The 20,691-nt window shown below is 31.0% G+C and overlaps 2 long non-coding RNA genes across 2 annotated transcripts in view; one reads left to right on the forward strand and one right to left on the reverse strand.

Annotated features, from left to right (window-relative positions):
* LOC146998222 (uncharacterized) overlaps positions 1 to 20,691 on the reverse strand; it is a 720,447-nt gene that overhangs the window by 233,637 nt on the left and 466,119 nt on the right. The gene's annotated exons all lie outside the window — the stretch shown is intronic.
* Positions 14,659 to 19,162, forward strand: LOC146998223 (uncharacterized). The gene is made up of 3 exons (XR_015040041.1): positions 14,659 to 14,762; positions 15,830 to 15,939; positions 18,794 to 19,162. It is a non-coding gene; the product is annotated as an uncharacterized LOC146998223 (long non-coding RNA).

The raw sequence follows: 20,691 nt of genomic DNA on the forward strand, positions 1-20,691 counted from the left end.
GTGGTGCGGTGGTCTGCACACTACGCCGGTATCCAAAGGTCCGTGGTTCTATTCCTGGCGAAGGCGGTTGCTCATTTTTCATCTTGCCTGCTTCCAAAAAATCCTAATGTCTTTACAGCACAGACTGTGCCTTCCTTAAATTTGTCTGAGTTAAATAAAACCCTTTCGCACGTCACTTTTTTAATTTCCAAGACATAGCGATAAAGCTACTTGCTCTTTCCAGAGTCTCTATTTTAGTCTAAGATACCCAAAACGGCAAGACGCTATAAGATCTTCATAGAAGATATTATTCCTTCCTCTAAGAAGATAGTCTTTTTTGCTTCCTCGTAATCTCTATTGTAATAAAATGAAGAATTTTCTATTATGTGAGTTGTATAAAAATATGGAAAAGCTACGGAATTTGGTTCATATGCTATCTCGATGGTGAAGAATATACTTTAGAGAGATTTATAGAGATAAGTTACTTTGACGCTGAAAAGCGCTTATAGACCTCCAGCATGTATCTTCGCTTAAAGAACAATCTAAATGTCAAAGAATTTTAATGTTGTCACAATGAGATGCGACGGATAATCTTTGAATGAAGTTTTTACTGAACTACAAAAATTACTGAATTTTTTGTGATTTTTCGAAAATCATTTCTAAGATTCATTTTAATAATAGGTAAATGTTTACATTTGGGTGACCCTTGCTTTATTTCTTGGTAATATTTTTTGACGCCAAGATCGGTGCCAGGAAGGCAAAATTTCAAGATGGCCGCTACACAAAACCAAAGTAATAAGTCAAAGAATTGCTCCGACTCGGTGTACATGTAAAAAAATCAGAGAATTTCACAAACTCGGCATTGCACATTGTTTTTACTTTGTCCATATACTCATCGATCTATTTTCACTTAAAAACATCAGGAAGATAAAACCGAGTTAAAACTATCATGGTAACCAGAAATAGGGGTTTATTACTAAAATTGAACAATATGTGTCGCCAATCCAGGGAGCATCCAATTCTACATTAAAGCCTAATAGTAATGCACTTAATATTTGAGTAATGTATTATTTAAAATTATTTTTAAACTCCAATATCCAAAAGTGTATCTTTTGTAAAGTTTCCAAATTTTCACCGATAATTAAACAAACTCTTCGATATCTTAAAACAAGGATGGTCAAAACTAATAATTATATTAGTTCTTCCTTTAATACAGGAAATACGAACTTCGCGTAGTAAGACTTCGAAATGAACGCGCTTCATTTCCTCCCACATGATATGATTCCCACGGAAGCGCCATCAAACCGCTTGCTTCGTTGGTCATGAAGCGTAAAACGATTGAGAGCTCATATAAAAATTGCTTTGGAGCACTAGCGGAATTCCAATAAAGAGCAGAAATTTCAGAATAGAAATTATAAGTATAGAATGAATACGCTCAATTGAAATAGATTTCCGTTAGCTAATTTTGATTGCTTCATCATATTATACTTATTTACATATAATCAAGAATGATTTTTTTTTTTAGTTTAAAATAGCTTCTTAGTTTTCAGCGCATTTTCCTGAAACCATTGCATATAATATATATGCACTTTCTTATTACATTTATTATTGTAATTCTTTATTACTTAATCTATGTAACAGTATTCAATAGAAGATGGAAATTATTTTCAAATAATTAATTAGGGATTTATTTTATTTTATTGCCAATTTACGTTTGATGTAAGTGATGCATGGCAATGAAGAATAACCACACAAGCGGATAATCTAAAATGAATCTGAATCCATGTACTAATCCAAACACTCCCCACCCTTTATACCTGCTTTGTAACTGAAACATTAATAACCTTAATTCAAGAAATAATGCCTTTTCTTGCAAATTTGAAGTTGACTTGCATTACTTTCAAATTTATCTGATGCTTTGTGCCTTATATTGGTTACTGAAATGTCTGGAATGTATGAAAATGCTAAACACTTCTTCGATTACAATTAGATTAATATTTATTTCCATTTTCTGCACATCAAATTTCACAAACAGAAAAACCAGTCACAGCTCTTTTGAATTTCGGTGGCTTAATGTTGTCATTCTGACGAAAGAAAAATCGCAAGCGAAGAGTTTCACAGTTGGCGCTTCAATATGGTAAATTAATGTCGCCACTTTCCAGTGGTAGCATTATACCTCGTAACCTTTCAGGTAAGAAGTCAGACTAAGATAAGTGTTTAGCAATTTCATACATTCCATACACTTCAGTTATGTTATTTGAAAGTGGCAAGGCACACGCACGTATCTACCTACTAAGAGAGATGCTTTCGCGAAATATTTTCTAAAGGAAACTATCCCATATTCATATGACACAGGGGAAAATTCAACCATGCAGCCAGTCCCGTCTCCAATACTTCCCCAGGTCTAACTACCAGAACTCATGGGATTTAAGCGATTAACCACTTTATTTTAGATTACTGATATTACGTAAGATCAAATGAGAGGATCGGTTTCATCTGCAACATTTTATTAATTAAATAAATTCTTTTATTCTGTATGTGCATATGTAAGTAATCAAAATATAAAAAGTTCATATTAGAAATAGTAGATTTTGTACTAACCTCGGTCAAATTAATATACAAAGTACAGCAGCAGGTTTTACTGCAATAGTTGAATAATCTAGATATTTTCTGTCCAGATTTCTACTTGAAAATTACGCAAAATGACATGATCGAAATATTGTTTATATGTTAAACTCTTTGCTATGTTTTATAGGTAATAATTTATTAATTATGTTATTAATTAGATATACATTATTAGATTGTAGAATAAAATAAAATACTAAATAATACAAAAAATACATTTGAACAATCATGTTTTCTTAAATTTAAACTTCTTATGTGTTCAAACCATCTTCATGATCAAATAAAAATTTTAAGTGTTTATATACATTAACTGATATTTTAAATATTAATGAAATTTTGTAGTAGGAATCACATACAATTTATTTGATGAGAGCAAATGCTTATACTATCGATAATAAATCACATAGCATGATGCATTTTAACATTTTGAATATCTTCAAAAACTTAAGTAAGTCCTCTTAGAGTGTCGTGACTAAGAGCCTTAGAATAAAAATAATGAAACATTTCGGACTGTGATATTTAATAGATATGAAGGTTTTTAAACAACATCTCTTTTAAAAAAAACTACCTCTGAAATATTTTACCTCTTAAACTATGATGCATATTGTAATATTACTATCATGAAAGCCGAATTATTCTGTGCACGTGTATGGATTTTTAAACATAAATATTATAAGCTGGTATACATTTTCTGTCATTAACATTATTATTTCTGTGAAGCCAGGAATTATATTAATTTTGTATTTATTTTTTTATAATTTCTGCATTGGCATATATATCTACATACATTGCGTCTGCTTAGCATTACTGTTATAGTAATTACAGTGCTTGTATCAGATTATATAATTCATGAAATACATATATATATATATATATCTTAATGATGTCGACAGATATATGTGTACAACAACGTATTTGCTTATGTATATTAGCAATATCTGAATCAACACATTAAATCGGACTAGTTTGTGTATTTTCGTAGTGCGCGTATATGCATAGTGCTTATGACATAAATGCAATAACAATGGAATAGCATCAGCATGTGATTACTAACTAGCATGCACATATTAATAACACCAGCACCTGCATATTCATAATCATCTCATATACCTAACAACACCCATCCCTTGCTTCAGGTTTCAGCTAACCTTTGTAGGTTGGTACGTCCACACTCTTGCAAATGCAGTCCCGCGGGATGTGATCTAAGACGATGGAGTATGATTAGAATCATGGATAGAACTTAAATAGGTGAATAGGCAACTTTACAAAGTGGATCCCCTGTTGTACAGATGGAGAAAATCAAACGACAAATATTCTGCATGTATTGTTACTATTACTGTAGACAAGTATTCTGCCTATACTGTTGGATAAGCATTCTACATATATTTTTAGTATCAAGGCTAACTTAATCGCAAAATGCAAAGGGGCTATGTGACATATTTTACAAGAGCAACAAGAAACTATCCCATTCCTCACAAGAATGTTAAAAGACTTAAAACAAAGCTGAATTACATGGATCCTAGTTACAGCGATCTCATATTTTTTGTTGACATCTGACATTTTTATGATGATTGGGAAAATTTTATGTTTGCTCCAGTGAAATTTTCACTTATGTCAGATAGCCTTCTTTTACATCTTTTTGATTCAAATGTATTTCGTCTTATTCAAGGTTCACATGTTTTGAAAATTACCTATCTTTATACCGTAATGTAATGTAATATAAGTGCGCTTCAACGCTCCTGGTCGAAAATAATCGGTCTCATGGTTAACACAGTACATCCAACAAATATGAAAACAAAAATGCAGTTAGAAACATCAAATAAGAATTCACATTTTTTAAATATTTTTAATTATAATATTCAGCAAATCTTTCACAAATCTAAACTCTTTCCTGTGGCAACAGAATTCTTTTATATCACCATGCTTTTTCCTAAACATGTCGCAATAATACGCAGTTCTTGACGAGATGTCGTGCATTGCCTTCAGCACTACAAAAGTTCCAGATTATTATTTTTCAAATTAAATCTTTTCAGGTGCGCGGGGAAGCGGCTGTGTCCAGTAATTATATCATTGTTTACCAAATAACATATTCTCAATACCTTTTAGCAACTTCAAAGTTAAACACATAATTTTTCCTTTTCCCCGTAAAGTTCCATTTCTCTTTCCACCAATGACAATACGAAGGTTGGTATTTATATCTCTGGCCTAATAATGAAAAAAAATTGTTTATGATTCAAATTGGTTTTATTGTTTTTCAAAATATTCTCTATGAAGATCAATATACTTTTGCCTGCGTTTGAACCAATTTTCGCAGAACTTTTACCACTCCGATTGAGATAACTCCAAATCCTGAGTTTTGAATGCATCACTTGCTTCTTCGGGTATTGCAAATCACTGACCACGTAATTTATTTTTGATCTGCGGGAACAAAAGAAGTCAAAGGGCGCAAAATCAGTTTGAGCTGACGTGTGAGAGCTCGCACTGTCATCATGAAGATTCGCCTCTTCTGCTTTTTCCGAATTTCTCCAAAGACTTCTGGCAAACAAATGATCGCGTACCATTTAGAATTAACTGTCCTGCATTGCTTTAACGCCACTGTCGCCACTTGATCGGTTATGCCGAAGAAATAAGCAACCATTTGCTTTGATGTGCTTCTTCCGAGAACATTTTTTTGCTGGATTTGGCTTGACTTGGAAGACTCATATTGTCAATTGCTGTTTTATTTTGGACTCATGTGCATAGATCCAGGATTCTTTACCCATGTAGACGTTATACACAGCATTTGATGCATCTTGAACGTATTTTTCTAACATTTCCTTGCACCAATCGGCATGAGCTTTCCTTTGAGCGTTCGTCAGATTATGCGAGATACAGCGTAAACAAATCTTTTTTACAGCTTAATGTTTATGTAATGCGTTATTGATGCTTGTAATACTAACGCCCAAAGATGTCGTATTCTCACGGTATGTCATATGACGTTCTTGCTTTTTCAGTTCATGCGCAACATCGATAGTTTATGGTACAACAAACGGTTTTGGACGACCTTCACGAAATTTGTCCTGGAGCGAACGTCGACCACGATTGAATTCGTTATGCCAGTTTTTCACAGTGCTGTAGAATGTGCTTTATCGCTGTATAAAGAATTAAGTTCGTCGAAGCACTCTCGTCTTGATAACCCACGTCGAAAGTTATGAAAAATAACCGCACGAAAATATTCACGAGTCAATTCTACTTCTTGCCAAAATGAATTTTTCAATTTACGGTAAATAACACAAATCACTTAAAACGGCAAAACGTTCTGAATAAGTTATGGTTAAAAACATCAATTTTTTGATTGGAATCGTGAGCGGTCGCCTAGCAACATTTACTGTTGCTAAAGTCAGAAATATAAATAGCAACCCTCGTAAAATCCTTGATTTTACCAAATAACAATTCTTTTTGATATCTGAATATCGAACGCATCCCCGGCATTAGCCATAGCAGGCTCTTTGGCTAATACAAGATGTGTTCGAAAAGTTCGGTGAATTTTACCATAAAAAAAGGAAACAAGAGAAACAAACAAAAAAGCTTTACTGGCCTTCAAAGTATTCGCCATTAGCAACAATACACTTTTGACATCGGGTGTACAATTGCTGGAATCTGTCTGCAAACGCATCTTTCGGTATGGCTCGAAGCACCGTTGTCACACGTTGTTGGATCTCAGTAATGTCGGAAAAGTGTTGGCCTTTCAGAACTCCTTTGAGGCGAGGAAACAGGAAGAAGTCTGCGGGAGCCAGATCTGGAGAATATGGAGGATGATCCAAAACTGGAACCTGGTGCCTGTCGAGGAATTGGGTTACACGGATCGCAGTGTGCGGCCGGGCGTTGTCATAGAGCAGATTTCCTGACCGTAAACTTTCACTAACATGTCATGTGTCTCCGTCGCCGTTTTGCCTAACTTGAAGCAAAACTTTATGTTTATGCGTTGCTCCATGTCACACTGACAATCTTTCTCACACTGTGTTAACTGCTCATAGCGTGCGCTTCCTCTTATCTGTCGTAAAATGGCCGTTAGATGGCTCTAGATGACATTTCTCTCACTGCGTTTGCGTGAGTGCAAGATCCTAACCGGCGCGGTTTTTACTTTCTTATACGAAGTAAAAAGGAAGTATTGCAATCGCGAAAAGTTTCAGGCAGCATATTTCAACGAAAATATCCATTTTTACAGCTATCGAATGCAATTTAACGATGTTTCTGCGTGATATATGTACGTAAGGACAGAATAAAAGACACTTTTCCTCCAAAAAAAATTATAAAACTGCTTTAAAAATATTTCTGAAGAGAATTTTTCGTGGCGTTTGTACGAACGTATGTACGTACGTACGTACGTTCGTGCGTACGTACGTATCTCGCATAACTCAAAAACGAGTAGCCTCAAAACGTTGAACTTTTGTATATAGGACTGCTATAACATGTAGATGTGCACCTCGTATTTTGGTTACAATCGGCCGCACCAAACGTATATAAATATATTTATATATATATCCACTCTGTTACCCGGCTCAGTGATCTCAGTTTCTTTACTCTTATATGTTTGTAAATTGTAAATTTTTTGCATTAAAAATGATTGAATTATGATGTTTTTATCTTCCGGTTAAGGTTTTTATGCCTTTAGTAAATATGTATGCAATATTTTTAGAATTATCAACAATTTTAAAGTTGTTTAAGTGCCGCTAGCCTTTTTTTATGGCGGCCATTGATTGTTTACATTTGAAACAGCAGACTAGTGGATTTGTTGCCAATCTAGAGAATCTTAGCTTCGCAATAACAAAGATAACGCCTTCATTTATTATTGCCAATTAAATCATGCTTAATCCTATCTGGAATTATTTCGAGGAAATAAATGTTTAAGATTTACTTCGTAATTTTTAATATACATATTTTGAGTTTTTATGTATTTTTGCCTTCTCGCGAAGTGAGAACTGAATTATTTGAATGAGAAATACTCAATCGTCTGTGAAAAACTGTTTCTTTTTTTTTTTTTTTTTTTATTTTGTTTGTTTAACCCATTAGCCGCTGGTGTTGCTTTGACGCAAAGGTCAAAATAAATGCGTATATAAATATAACTACCTAAGATATTTTATACCAGCAGATGATTTTGTGTAGGGAATATTATGAAGATTATTTCTGTAAAAAATATTTGCATTCAACAATAATTTTGTTTATAATAATTAATCTCATATTTTAAGCAAAATTTAAGCAAAATTTTCGACAGGGTATTTTTGTTGAAAATATTTAACGAAAGAATCGCCGTCTTTATGAGTGATCTATTTTTAGTCAAGGTCACCGTTTATCAGAACATTACATCAGTCAGATGTTTATATTTGTGTTCGGAAGGGAGGGAAAACATGTGTTGCGTTGACGCAACGTCAGCAGGAAACGGGTAGTCAATCTCCTTTTTCACTCATTCCTTTCGATGTTCTGATTCATGTTCTGGTTGTTTAAAAATACCTAGAACGAGGTATCTTACATTAGAAGAAGCCCTTCAAAGACATTTTAATGAAGAAACAGATGATGATAATGTTAATAATGACCAGAATGAAACTGATATTTTGTTGTTTCCCCAGAAATTGCAGAGGCTAGTGACAAAGAAGAAAGGAATGGAAGTGTTTTAAATACTGATAATTGTATTTTATCAAATGATACTGCTGGAGAAGTTGAAATTCACTTAAGAAGTAAGTTTTAGCCTTCTAAAAGAATTTATAGTCCTACTAAAAAGTTTAAAAAGCAGAAGCCTGAAATCTTGAAGTGGATAAAAAAGGAACTGTTAGTTATGTCTCAGGAAGAACATGAAGAAAAAGATAGAAGAGAAATTATAAAAGACAAAACACAAGGTAAAACTAGTGCACAGATTTTCGATTTTCTTTTTGGTTTAGACATTTACTGTCTTCTCGTTGAATAGCAAGCCAAAATAAATAAATAAATAAATAAATAAAAAGCGCCCAGAAGTTATTGCATCTGAAGCCTATATGAGAAGATTTATTGAAATATTATTGCTCACAGGATATCATTCTTTACCTCAAGAAAAAATGCATTGGTCTTTTGATAAGGACATTTCTGTTCCTGCTGTACAAGAATTGATATCACGTTTGCAGTACAGGAATATGAAGCAGAATTTGCATTTGACAATAGTCAAATTGACAATACTGATAAATTATATGAGGTGAGACCGTATCTAAACTTACTAAATATCACCACTTTTTACTACTGGAAATATAAAGTCTCTTTCAGATTTCAGACGCGAGAATACATTATTTCTTTTGCAAACTCTTATTGAGAGTGTAGTATCAGCCAGGAATAGATCAGCAACAGGAAGACCTAGTAAATTCAGCATTCAAAAACCATTGCATGGAGTTGGTAGACATTTTATCGTAAAGTCCGTTGATAACGAAAGACTTTGTTGTAAAGAGTACCATAGCCAGACTGTTTATAGATGCAAAGTATGTAATGTAGCTTTACATCATGTTTGTAATCAAGCTTTTCATGCTTGAATCTTTCAAATGAAATAATCTGTATTTGTAAAAGAAATACAATGTATATTTTAAATAATAAATATTATAATTACAAATAAAGTGATTTGTAGATTTATAAAACGTTATGCACCTAAAAAGTAATCCTGCGCTCCACTCAAAAGAAACATCACACGAGTACAATCCTACTCACAAAACATCCGTAGTCTTATTCCGCTGACGTTGCGCGAACGCAACACTCGCTTTTTCCACAGGTAAGAGCATTTTTTTTTTATTTTAAATGGAAATTTATGTTATAAATTCTTAATTTAATATTTGTTATTATTTTTATGAGAAAAGAAACATTCCTTATAGTTTTGGCGGTTAATGGGTTAATTTCTTTTATACATCGTTTTAGCTTTATTATAGTATTCGAATAGAACATGTGGCAACGATTAGATAATTCTATTCTTTAAATGATATAAATTTTGTACATTATGAGTTATAATATGAACGAAATATAATACTGTTAAGTGAATCTAGCGCCAGACTGTCGCTATGGTATACAAATACTAGAGTGAATTTTAAAGAATGCATTTATTCTATTGTGGTTTATGCGCTGTCGGCGAAGTAGATTTAATTCAATCCAATAAGTTTAAATGAAATGCAAGAAAAATGCGTATAATTTAATATTCCGTACAAGGAAGTCATGAGATGTACACACCAGATTTTTTAATTATGAGACCAATCACCGAACCTTTCGAACACACCTTGCATTTTGGTCCTCTCATTGCGTATAACACCTGTATGGCTTTTACCCAGTTCATTTTAACCTCATGTATTTTCTGAACTTCTATACAGATCCTTTATATATGAGACCAAAATATTAGTGTTATCAGCATCTGTCAGTGCTTCTAAACCAGATAATGAGTCTGTATGTATATTAATATAAATTTTTACAGTCTGGTTTTCATCAATCCATTTAAAAGCAAATATCGTGCTTTGATGAATATTTTTATGTGCTTTACATAGTGTATGCAGGCGCCCTTAACCGGGACTTTCGTAACCGTTTGTCGTACACATATGCTACCAGGTACAAAGATATTTTAAGTGGTGCAAACATTCATGCTTTAGTGTTTTGAACAAAGTTTGAAGAACAAAATTTATATAAATTATGATGTTAAAATTTTACACGGTGTAACGGCCTCTATGGCTACATTTAGAAAAAATTTTGTACTCATCATAAAAAATAAATATTTCATAGGAACAGCGAAATATTTTATAGGATGTTCGATGAATATTCATTTAGAATAATATTAGAACATTATATATATCTTTCTGTGAAATTAAAAAGTGAAAGAATATATAATGTAATTATATACAAAACTTAAAATTGATATAAAAAACTTAATGAAAAAATTAATCTTTAATTATATATATCATGAATTAAATTCACTTTTATTTCCTCTAAACAGCAAACAGCAAAAAAATAATATTTGTAAGGTCTGCATCTATTTCTTTTAACTAGTTTAATTTGTTAATTAATGAGAGACAGATTAAATACAAAATTATAATGTACATTTTTTCGAATGACAACAGACTAGAATGAAAAGTAAACCAATGCATTAGTGAAAAATATGAGTGAAAAAAATTATTTACATAATTCGTAAAACTATTTGATTTTTTAATTTGATATATCATGAATGAAGTGCGTTTTTATTTAACGAAATCCGATTTAAAGCAAAGAAAAAAAAAAAAAAAAACTATTCCTTAGAACTGCATCTATTGCAAATATCGCAAAATAATATTTTAAATATTTGCATAGTCGCCTGTAGTAACGGCAACCGCCGTCAATAAAAGGAGGTGCTTTCCTTGGTGGCGGTGCAGTTCATTTTTAGTTCGAGCCAGAGTAGACCTGCCCGGGGCAGAAGCCAGGGGATGATAGATTCCTGTTCCGGTCCTGATCCAGTCCTGTTCCAGTTCCAGTCCGGCCGTTTAAGTCCAAAACACGTAGGAGCTGAAGTCTGAATTCAGCGAATGGAGATATATGCCGTAAGGGACAGATGGATTTTGTCTTTTTAAAGAAAGTGTTCTTCACCGTGCCGGAATAGCTGTTACTTTAAAGCATTTTGAATGTTTCCACCTAAGATGTTAAATTTTCGTTTATGATGTTAAGTTTTTCATCATTTTTGAAGTCCAGTTAAATAAACCTTTAAGTTTTAGACAAGGTTTTGTGTTCTCTAGAAATTTTAGATTCGAAGTCGGATATTTCACATAGGATTTAACGGAAAAATCAACATCTGGCGCCAAGCGACAGGACATTGTCTGCAAGGTAAGCGACTTTTTTATTTTGAATCATGGAAGCCTTAAAATTAGCATGAACTCAATATAGAAAACTATTTAGTAATGCGTGTAATGAATTTGACAATGAAGAAACTAAATTTAATCAGGAAGAAAAATTAATTAAAATAAAAGTTATTGCCGAGAAAGCTAAAGTTTTGTTTGATACTGAAATGAAAGTCCGAGAATTAATGTTTAAAGAAATTACAGATGAGACTTTACTTATTAAGGAAATAGATGAATCTGAATTATATTTTGATAGGTGGAGACTTATGGAAAGTAAACTAAAAGATCTTACTTCTGGTACCTCGAATGTAACTTTAATTGATCCGTTCTTTGTTCAGAATAAAATGTTACATTATCCGAAGATTAAATTGCCTATCTTTGATGGTAACGTGAAGAATTGGCTAGGATTTTGGGGGCAATTCCAAAAGATTGATAAAGATCCTACATTAGATAATAATGATAGATTTGCTTATTTGGCACAGGCTATTGTGAGAACATTGTGGCTACATCGATTCTTGTATCGTTATCACGCGCGAGCACGTGCGTCGAAAGGTATAAAAACTGGAAGGACTGGTTTGTCTCGCTCTTTTTTAATCTTTCCCCTCTTGCTGCCTGACGTCGTGTTAGCCTTCGGGCCACACACACTCAAGCAGTCGCCATTTGTTTCTGTCTAGTTTTGCACGTGGAATGTCGTCATATTTTGCAGAGAAAGAAGCAGAATGAAGAGATCCAGTACCTAAAGTAGAGTGTTTGATTTGAGACTCACTAAGTCCGGCTGACGTGAATAACATAAAATAAACGCTCAAGCAGAATATAAATAACTGTTCGACTTCAAGATGTGCTTGACCAGCGATGTGTCACCACGTGATGTTAAGTGTGTAAAAATAATATGAATGTAAAAAAAAAAAAAAAGAAGAGCTTACAAGTGTGTAACCAGACAGCGCGATATTACGAAGATGAATAAGACCACGTTTCAATCGCATTGTGTGTATCTAAGTTATGATATTTTAGTATTTTATATGTGTGTGATAAATGTGCCTTATTTAATCCAGAAAATATGCTCGATAAAATAAATATGAGATTGAAAAAAGAAAATATTCGGTCATGCATGCATCATTGGGTAAGTCTTGTTAATCTATTTAGTAATGATTATGCAATGTACTAAACACTAAATTTTAGTTTAAGTATTTACGCAAAATTAATTTGTATTTGATATTCTTAGTATCGTCACTTTATACGATCACGGCCAGCAACACCACAACTAAGAATTCTCCCGCAGAGGAAATAGTTAAAAGCTTTCCGCCAACTGGTGATAGTTACAAGAGCACAACTGAAGCATTGCAAATGCGTTTTGGTAACAAAGAATTACTAACGGAGATTTATATTCGTGATTTGTTAACCCTTGTTATTCAAAAACTAAGTGCACACTCTTTTCGGAAACTATACGATGAACTTGAATCTAATCTAAGAGCCTTGGAGATATTGGGAATAAATAGAGGCAAATATTGCGCGATATTATACCCATTGGTAGAATCAGCATTGCCGAATGAAGTTTTAAAAACGTGGGAGCGACTTAACCGGCGAAAACGCCGAGTTAAGAGAAAGGGAATCTGACCTTGAGCGCCTTTTATGTTTCTTGCGCGGTGAAGTTAAAAGTGAGGAAAGAATTTCTTTAGCAGCTAAATCTTCCAATGTTTTCGATCGATTGGCTCACGGTAATAAGAAAGGAAATTCGGGTTTAAAGATAAAAGAACCTCACTTAAAACCTACGACAGCTGAACTGTTTACTTCTCATGAAGCTAGAAAAGGCTGCACATTTTGTTCCAGTATAAACCCAGGCAGCACGTCTCCAAAAATATACGTATAATTTTGGTGAAATAAGGGTATGGTATTTTTTGCACGTTACTTTTACGAAATTTATACGAATGAAAAAGGCTGAAGTTACTGTTGACTCTTGATCGTTATTTTCCACACGTTGTTTTTACGAAAATTATACGAATCCGAATGTCCTGATAAAACTACCGCCATGATGGTATATTTTATTCGTCACTTTTACGCATATTATACGAATCCGAATGTTCTGAAAGAAACTACTGCCTTTATGGTATATTTCATTCGTCACTTTTACGGATATTATACGAAGTCTAAAAAGATTGAAAATGAAGTTTATTAATTCAAAATATTTAGTGTATTTCTGGCATTTCACTTTGTTTTCCTTGTCCACGAACATGAAAAAAGGGGCATTCATATATGTGGCTAAAATTTTTCTATAAATTTTAACATGTGAGCTAAATCTTTACGTGCATTTTTGCAAAAAATTATATTTTCTTAATTCAAACATCTTCAAAATAACTTATTTATTTTCTTATATCAAATTTGTTATTTTTATTCATATCAACACTTACATTAATTTACACAATTTAATTTCTTTTATGAAAATCCTATTACCCATTTAACTGGAATAAGCATGTCGAGGAATAGAATAATAAATACAACAGAAGATGCTCGAAAACGTTTAACTTCTTGAGCAATAGTTTAATGTAGACCAAAGGATCATTAATTATAATCAAAGATATACTAATCAAAATCGTAAATCGATATACTAATATTTTTATTTAATAATAATAATAATAACTACGAAATTGCAAACTGAATCCTGATATTTTACATATATTTCAGTTCCTTTAATCTTTGTTATAAAAATCATATGAGGCTAATTTTTTTAAATTTTGTTTAATGTACGGAAAAATGATATAGCGATTTTAATAATTTTTATATGAGGAAAAAATTAATAAATAATGTAAATAAATAATTATATTATATTTTATATTTTTCCTGAAACAGTTAAAGACATTCTTAATATGGAGATCTACAGAATAAGTACAAGGGTTCAGTTAAATGAACTCAAAATTTGCATAGTTAATTTTACGCTAACTTATAAAAATTACCCGGATTTACTATTATACACTGAGCATGCGCATACACAGACATTTCTATTTTTCGTACAAAAATTTAATTATTACCTTAATACAGAGATGCTGTGAATATAAATTTATATAATGCAAAAGTAAGTTTATTTCATATGCTAATTTAGAGGCTTTCTTAATATGTTTAATTATAAAGAAAAAAAAAAAGCGTTGCAATTCTTGTTCACTGACCAATGGCAAAGCAGACACTTTCTACTTCCGGTTGTGGCGGGATATTTGTGTAGTCAGCACTCAGCAATGGCGGTCGAAAAGAATGGTAAAGTCGCAAAGAATACTGTTTGTTCGTGGATTGGCGTTTGTGACTGAATCCATTGAAGTTACTAATTATTTGAAGAAAGTAAGTGAATATTTTATATTTTCAGTGTTTAATACTCGTACTTTCTTCACCATTCTTCGTACATTCTTCTTTTTATATAAAATTTTATAAATAGCGTCTGTGTAGGAAATGTGATTTTCCATGTGTTGTTCTTTTGTGTACGTGCCTAGTGATTCATTTTCAGGATTTGGTACTGTTAAATTTTGCACTAGTCTGTTTCTTACTGTTTGTGTCACTCCTTTTTGTATGTGTCTCACCTTTTTATAGTTATATTATTTTTACTCAAACGTTTTAATATTTATCTTAAAGCATACTGTAATTAAGCAGGAAATAGCTTTTAATGGAAAAAGGAAGGCAATATTAACATGACTAATTGTTCAGAAATCTGTTCTGGAAATATTATCTACCTTATGCCAAAAAATAAAGCATGTAACTTTCATTTATTTATGAAATTCAAAATTTTTTTATTTGCTTAGTGTTTTCCCTAAAAATAATTTAATTTCTTATTTTTGAATTTAGTTTTATAAACTTTCTTTAATATATAATTTTTAACTCAAAGATATTGTGCTATTAAAACAGGAAATTTTATGTGATAGAAACACAGGTACTTTGTTCCAAATCTACTGAATTTTCATGCACTTGTAATTACTGAAATATATCCTTTCATGAATAATAAGTAAGTCCTAAGTCCTTTCATGAATGCATTTCTTTTTTGTTTGTTTGATTTTGTTGTTTTAAAAGATTAAAAAAAAAGAAAGAAAATAAAGTAAGAATGCTTTACTTTCAGTTTTGAATAAATTTATTACTATTACTGCAGCTCTAAACATAATTTTCGAAGTCAAAACTTGATAGTTATGTTGATTATTAGACTTGCATGAAAAAAATTATTGAAAAGTTAGTATTTGATCTAAAATACCTTAAATTATTTGAATTATATTTTACTAAATCATGTATTTTGATATAACTAGATAGTTAAAAAAATTAAAATTATAAATGTGCAGAAATGCTTATATAAAAGCAAGAAATTGTTTATATTTTTGTTCCTTTTTCCCTTGTAAATTATATATATATATATGTATATATTACAGTCTGGGGAGTCAGCAGCCTGCTGAATTGTAGTAAACGAGACGTCCAATCTACTAGACCATCAAAGACTCAGATTTGGATTTTCTATTTCATAGTTATTGAAATCATAATGGTATGTTTGTTTAAATTAGTACTGTTTATGAATGTGATAAAAATAAATTCTGATAAACTAAGAAATGATTTATTTTCTATTAATTATGAACTGTAAATAATGTAACCAATTTTCTTCATAGTATTTACTAAACATTTTTTTTTAAAAAGGGAGGTAGTCTTATTTATACTATTCTTGCACAGTGAGATACCAAGAAATAAAACATTTCAGGAATTTTCACTTAGTATATCTTGATGTGTTAAATCATGTTGTTCAACGCCATATTACTTTTTCACAGGAAAGTAATTTTATTGATCTAACATCTGCATAAATCAAACTTTTTTAAGAATGATTACAGTTTCTAAGCTAACTTAAAATTTTCAGATTTAGAAAATGTATGTTTAATGTAGCATTAGTTTTCCATGGAAAAAAGTTTTCAAAATGTTCAGTTGTTAGAGGGAAATAATATAAATGAGATTGTCCTGGTACGGTTTCAGCTGGAAATGAAACTGAATTTTCGGATAGTGAAGATTTCATTTAAGCTGATTAATGGAAATCCTCTGCATTTAAAAATTCTAATAAAACTGATTAATGTAAATCCTATGATTCATGTAGGTATTCTTCTGTTATCAGGACCAGATTCAGAAATGTGTGTCTATATGCATGCATTTTTAAATGTAGGTGCTCGTGTGTGTATACTTATACACATATATGCGCATACATGCATATACACATGCTTACATATCTACAGTAGAACCCCGAAATACGAGTTTAATTCGTTCCAGCATTCAACTGGTATAGCGAATTTCTCGTATCTAGAAACAAGCTTCCCCAATGAAAATAATGAAAATTCAGTTAACCCGTTCCACATCCCAAAAAATATCAACATTTTAATATCAAGTCAATTTTTCCTAATAAATAACACTGGTAAATAATATAACAATAGTTTAACTTTGTTACCAACATTTTAACTCCTTTTCATTAATCCACACCAACAACAGCTTCTCAACATCTAGGAGTACTTTTATGGTGCTTGGAAGCAACGATAATTCCCTTGGCTACATCAGGTTTCTTAATTTCTTCCTGTTTCTTCAGAATAGTATAGATTTTCGATGTTGAAAGGCCACAAGTCTTCGCCAATTCCGTCACCATGCTTATGTTTATCTATGATTTCTTTCTTGATATCGACGGCCATGGCCTCCTTATTTATCTTTGCAGCACTATCTGAGGCAACAATCTTCTTGCGAGGCATCTTGAAATAATTATTTTCACGTTAAATGTCAAAACAATTAACTTACAAGTGCACAAACATGTATATAAAAGAACACTGAGTGATCTGACGAGGGGATTCCCCGAGTTGAGCCAAGTAGTGAAATGGCGCCACCCGTACCAACAGCCTGGCTCATTGCTCGTTACTCGAATTAATGCTCGTATTTTGCTCATACTTTCCTCGTATCTCGAGGTTTCATTGTACATTTCTGAATCCCGTCCTATTAACAGAGGATTACCTTTGCCAGTATTGCAACAGAGCTAGAATGAATTATTGTGTTAAATATGTGGAAAATGCATGCTTAAAGTACTGTTATTTTCTAAAAATATTCTGTATGTCTATTTTTTACAAGAAGAAAAAATAGCTAAAAGCTGTTAATTTACTCGTATTTATTAGTCCAAAGGGCCTTTGTCCCTAAAGAACTATTGTTTTTGTTTTGCATTGGTTTACTATAAATATCTGTTTCACTTTTCAAACTGTTCCTACCAAATGTTAGAGTCCCTAGTGTGGGATTAATACTCTCTGTCTTAGTGCCCTCTTACCTTAAATATTGGTAAAAAAATTCTGTGGCTTTTATATGAGAGTATATATTTTAAAATAGCTGCATGATATGGTAGAGGTAAAAAGCTTCATGTGGATCATAAATTAATATTATGTGGGAATTTTTCATTTATTTAATAAAGAAAATATTCAAGCCACAATTAAAATTTTTTCACTGGATTATTTGCATACAAAGTTTGCAGCAAATATTTCCTGCAACAGAAGTGACAATTTTTATTTTGCCAAGACAGGAAATTTAGTTAGTGAAAGCAGTAACCCTATTTTGAGATGTTAAACAGGAAGGCAAATTTTTGAATTTAAATTGATTTTTGAAGGAAGACTTCATTTAGTCTTGCTATCATTCTACGTGCCTCTTAACTTTTTTTATGGTATTTATAATTTTATTGTTATTCAGCTTTCTGTTTGCTTAGAATGCACATGAATGTAGACTAGAAATATTTTATATTGCAAACTGAGATGCCATTGTTATCATAATTAAAGATTTTTGCTTTGGAGGAATTTACTGATAATACTTTTGATTGTGTATTGGTTTCTGGTTTATTGAAATGTGTAAAATAGCCTGTTAATGCATATACGTATGTTAATGACATGTATATGTTTATGAAGTATTCTGTTATATGTATATAGTGTTGTGATTAGTTTTCTGCTTACTCTTTATTTAAGAAAAAGTTATCTGTAAGAAAGTGAATATTCTTTACTATATGTAGGAGTAAAATTGAAAAGGCTAATGCAATATAATTAATACAAAATTAAGTTTTTTCTCATGTACTTAAATACAAACATAGCCATTAAAGACTCTCAACCTTGCAGTTCTAAACAAATCTTAAGTATTTTTTACTTGAAATTATAGGCATTGTATAAGGTATATAATTGAAGCTTACTGTGTGATAGTATGAAATTAAATTTTTAATTACTGAAATATAAATTTTTAAATATGAAATACTCAGTGCATTTTATATGCATCTTTTAATACTTCAACTATATTTAAAAACTGAAAACATCTGAAGTGTGAAATTATTACAAATTTTTCTTTTTCTTGTTTAGGAGCTGTTCTCAAAACATAGGGTGACAAAGAATTCACTTTTACAAAAATCGAGCAGGATATTAAAGACAGCGAACTATAGAACAAATATGGCAAAGCTGCATGAAGTCTGTGTTGAATTTTATTATTGAAAAAAATATGCTCTTCAGATTTAATGTTAGTTTTTATTGTTTAACAGTAATTGCAGTTTTCGAATACATGTAAAATAAACCTAATTCTTAAATTAATTTCTTTTGCAAGTATTACAGTTCATAATACTTCAAACAACTTGAAATTTTATACTTGTTAATTTATGTGGGATATGTTCATAATAATTTTATAATTTAAATAACTCATTGTCATCATATGAGCATAATCTAAAATGCACAGCATTTGACAAAAATTAATAAAAAATTAGCCAACTTCTAATTGCTTTCTTTTGTCCAGTTGCCTCTTTTTAAATCATTTAATACCATAAAGCTATTTGATGAAAAAAAATAATTGGTATGTCCACATCAACATGTACATTTATAATGATGTTATAGAAAAAGTCACATGAGATAAATATTTAAAAACTTCAATATTCCTAAACAAATTAACTTTTTAAAATTTTATCTGGTATATAAGATAAAATAAAGAACATATTTAGGTAATTTTGAATTTGCATAATTTTATGAACTTATTTATGAAATTAAGTTACATTATAAAAGGGAACTTTTTAAAAATACCTCAATAAAGCATTTCTTTTGTAGAGGTGAACTTTTAGTACTGATCTAATATATTTATAAGATTTTAAACTGAGAAAGACAACAATAATAGATTACAATACATTGCAAGATTGATTGATAAATGTAAAATTTTTACATATCATAATTATGTGTGTAATTAAAACAGAAGTTACTCGATTAACTTGCATGCAAATTAATATTTTCTTTAACATGTTTGGGATAAACTGAATTTTAATAAATAAATATGTATATATGTGTGTATTATCTGAAGATATGAAAGAAATATTTGTGACATTAAACATTCATCTTCAAGGAAAATAACAAAGTCAACTTGGTAAACTATTGGAAAAAGTAAGTTTTCTACAATTTCCTGGTCTATATTTAACAATTTTAAAATTTAGCACACTCATTCAAATAATCTAAATGTATGATGTTTTCTTTTGTGCTACATTCGTTTAATGAATTTGTTAATTAACTATATTGTACTTTAGATAGAAATTAACGTAGATATTCCCTGTATTTTACGGTACAAAAACTTATATATTTGATAATAATTGACTTAAATCTTCCCTATGTTTTCTTTGCATATACGAATGACTTTGGTAAAAATCTAGTCCGATGTCTTCTCCTCTTTACTGTGTATAAGTGCACATTTTTGGTAAAAAATTTGCATAAATCTCCAATTACCTATTTACTGCATTTTTTGTAAAATGTGCTTATTTTAATCTCTTATTTTTTTATATAAATCTATGCAAAAATGTTCTGCATATTATGATTAAAAGATAAAATTAATTTAATATCAAATTTTTACATATCCACCTTTTAGGTATGTACAGCAATATGGAATATATATAACTGGAAAATTTAAATGTAAAAAAATTTATTTCTATTAAAAAATTACATAACACTAAAAGGCTGAAAATCACTTTTAATATTTCATTTCAAAGTGACTACAAAATATGAAATAAATTTTGTAAACCTGAGTTCTATGTTTTAAATCAATTAATGCTATCGTTCATTTACATGGCATAAGAAAATGTCCTTCGGAAAAGCAAATAATTTATTTAAAGTGTTATTTAGTAATAATGAATTTAGTAAACAACTGTTTGCTACAGTTTTTTACTAAATTTAAATTTATGAAATGAATTTAGTAAACAAAAATGCAAATGAACGATAGCATTAATTGATTTAAA

The sequence above is a fragment of the Stegodyphus dumicola genome, chromosome 3 (genome assembly GCF_044657685.1).
Source record: "Stegodyphus dumicola isolate Sdum_Otavi_A_Nest chromosome 3, ASM4465768v1".
In the NCBI taxonomy this organism is placed as follows: Eukaryota; Metazoa; Arthropoda; class Arachnida; order Araneae; family Eresidae; genus Stegodyphus; species Stegodyphus dumicola.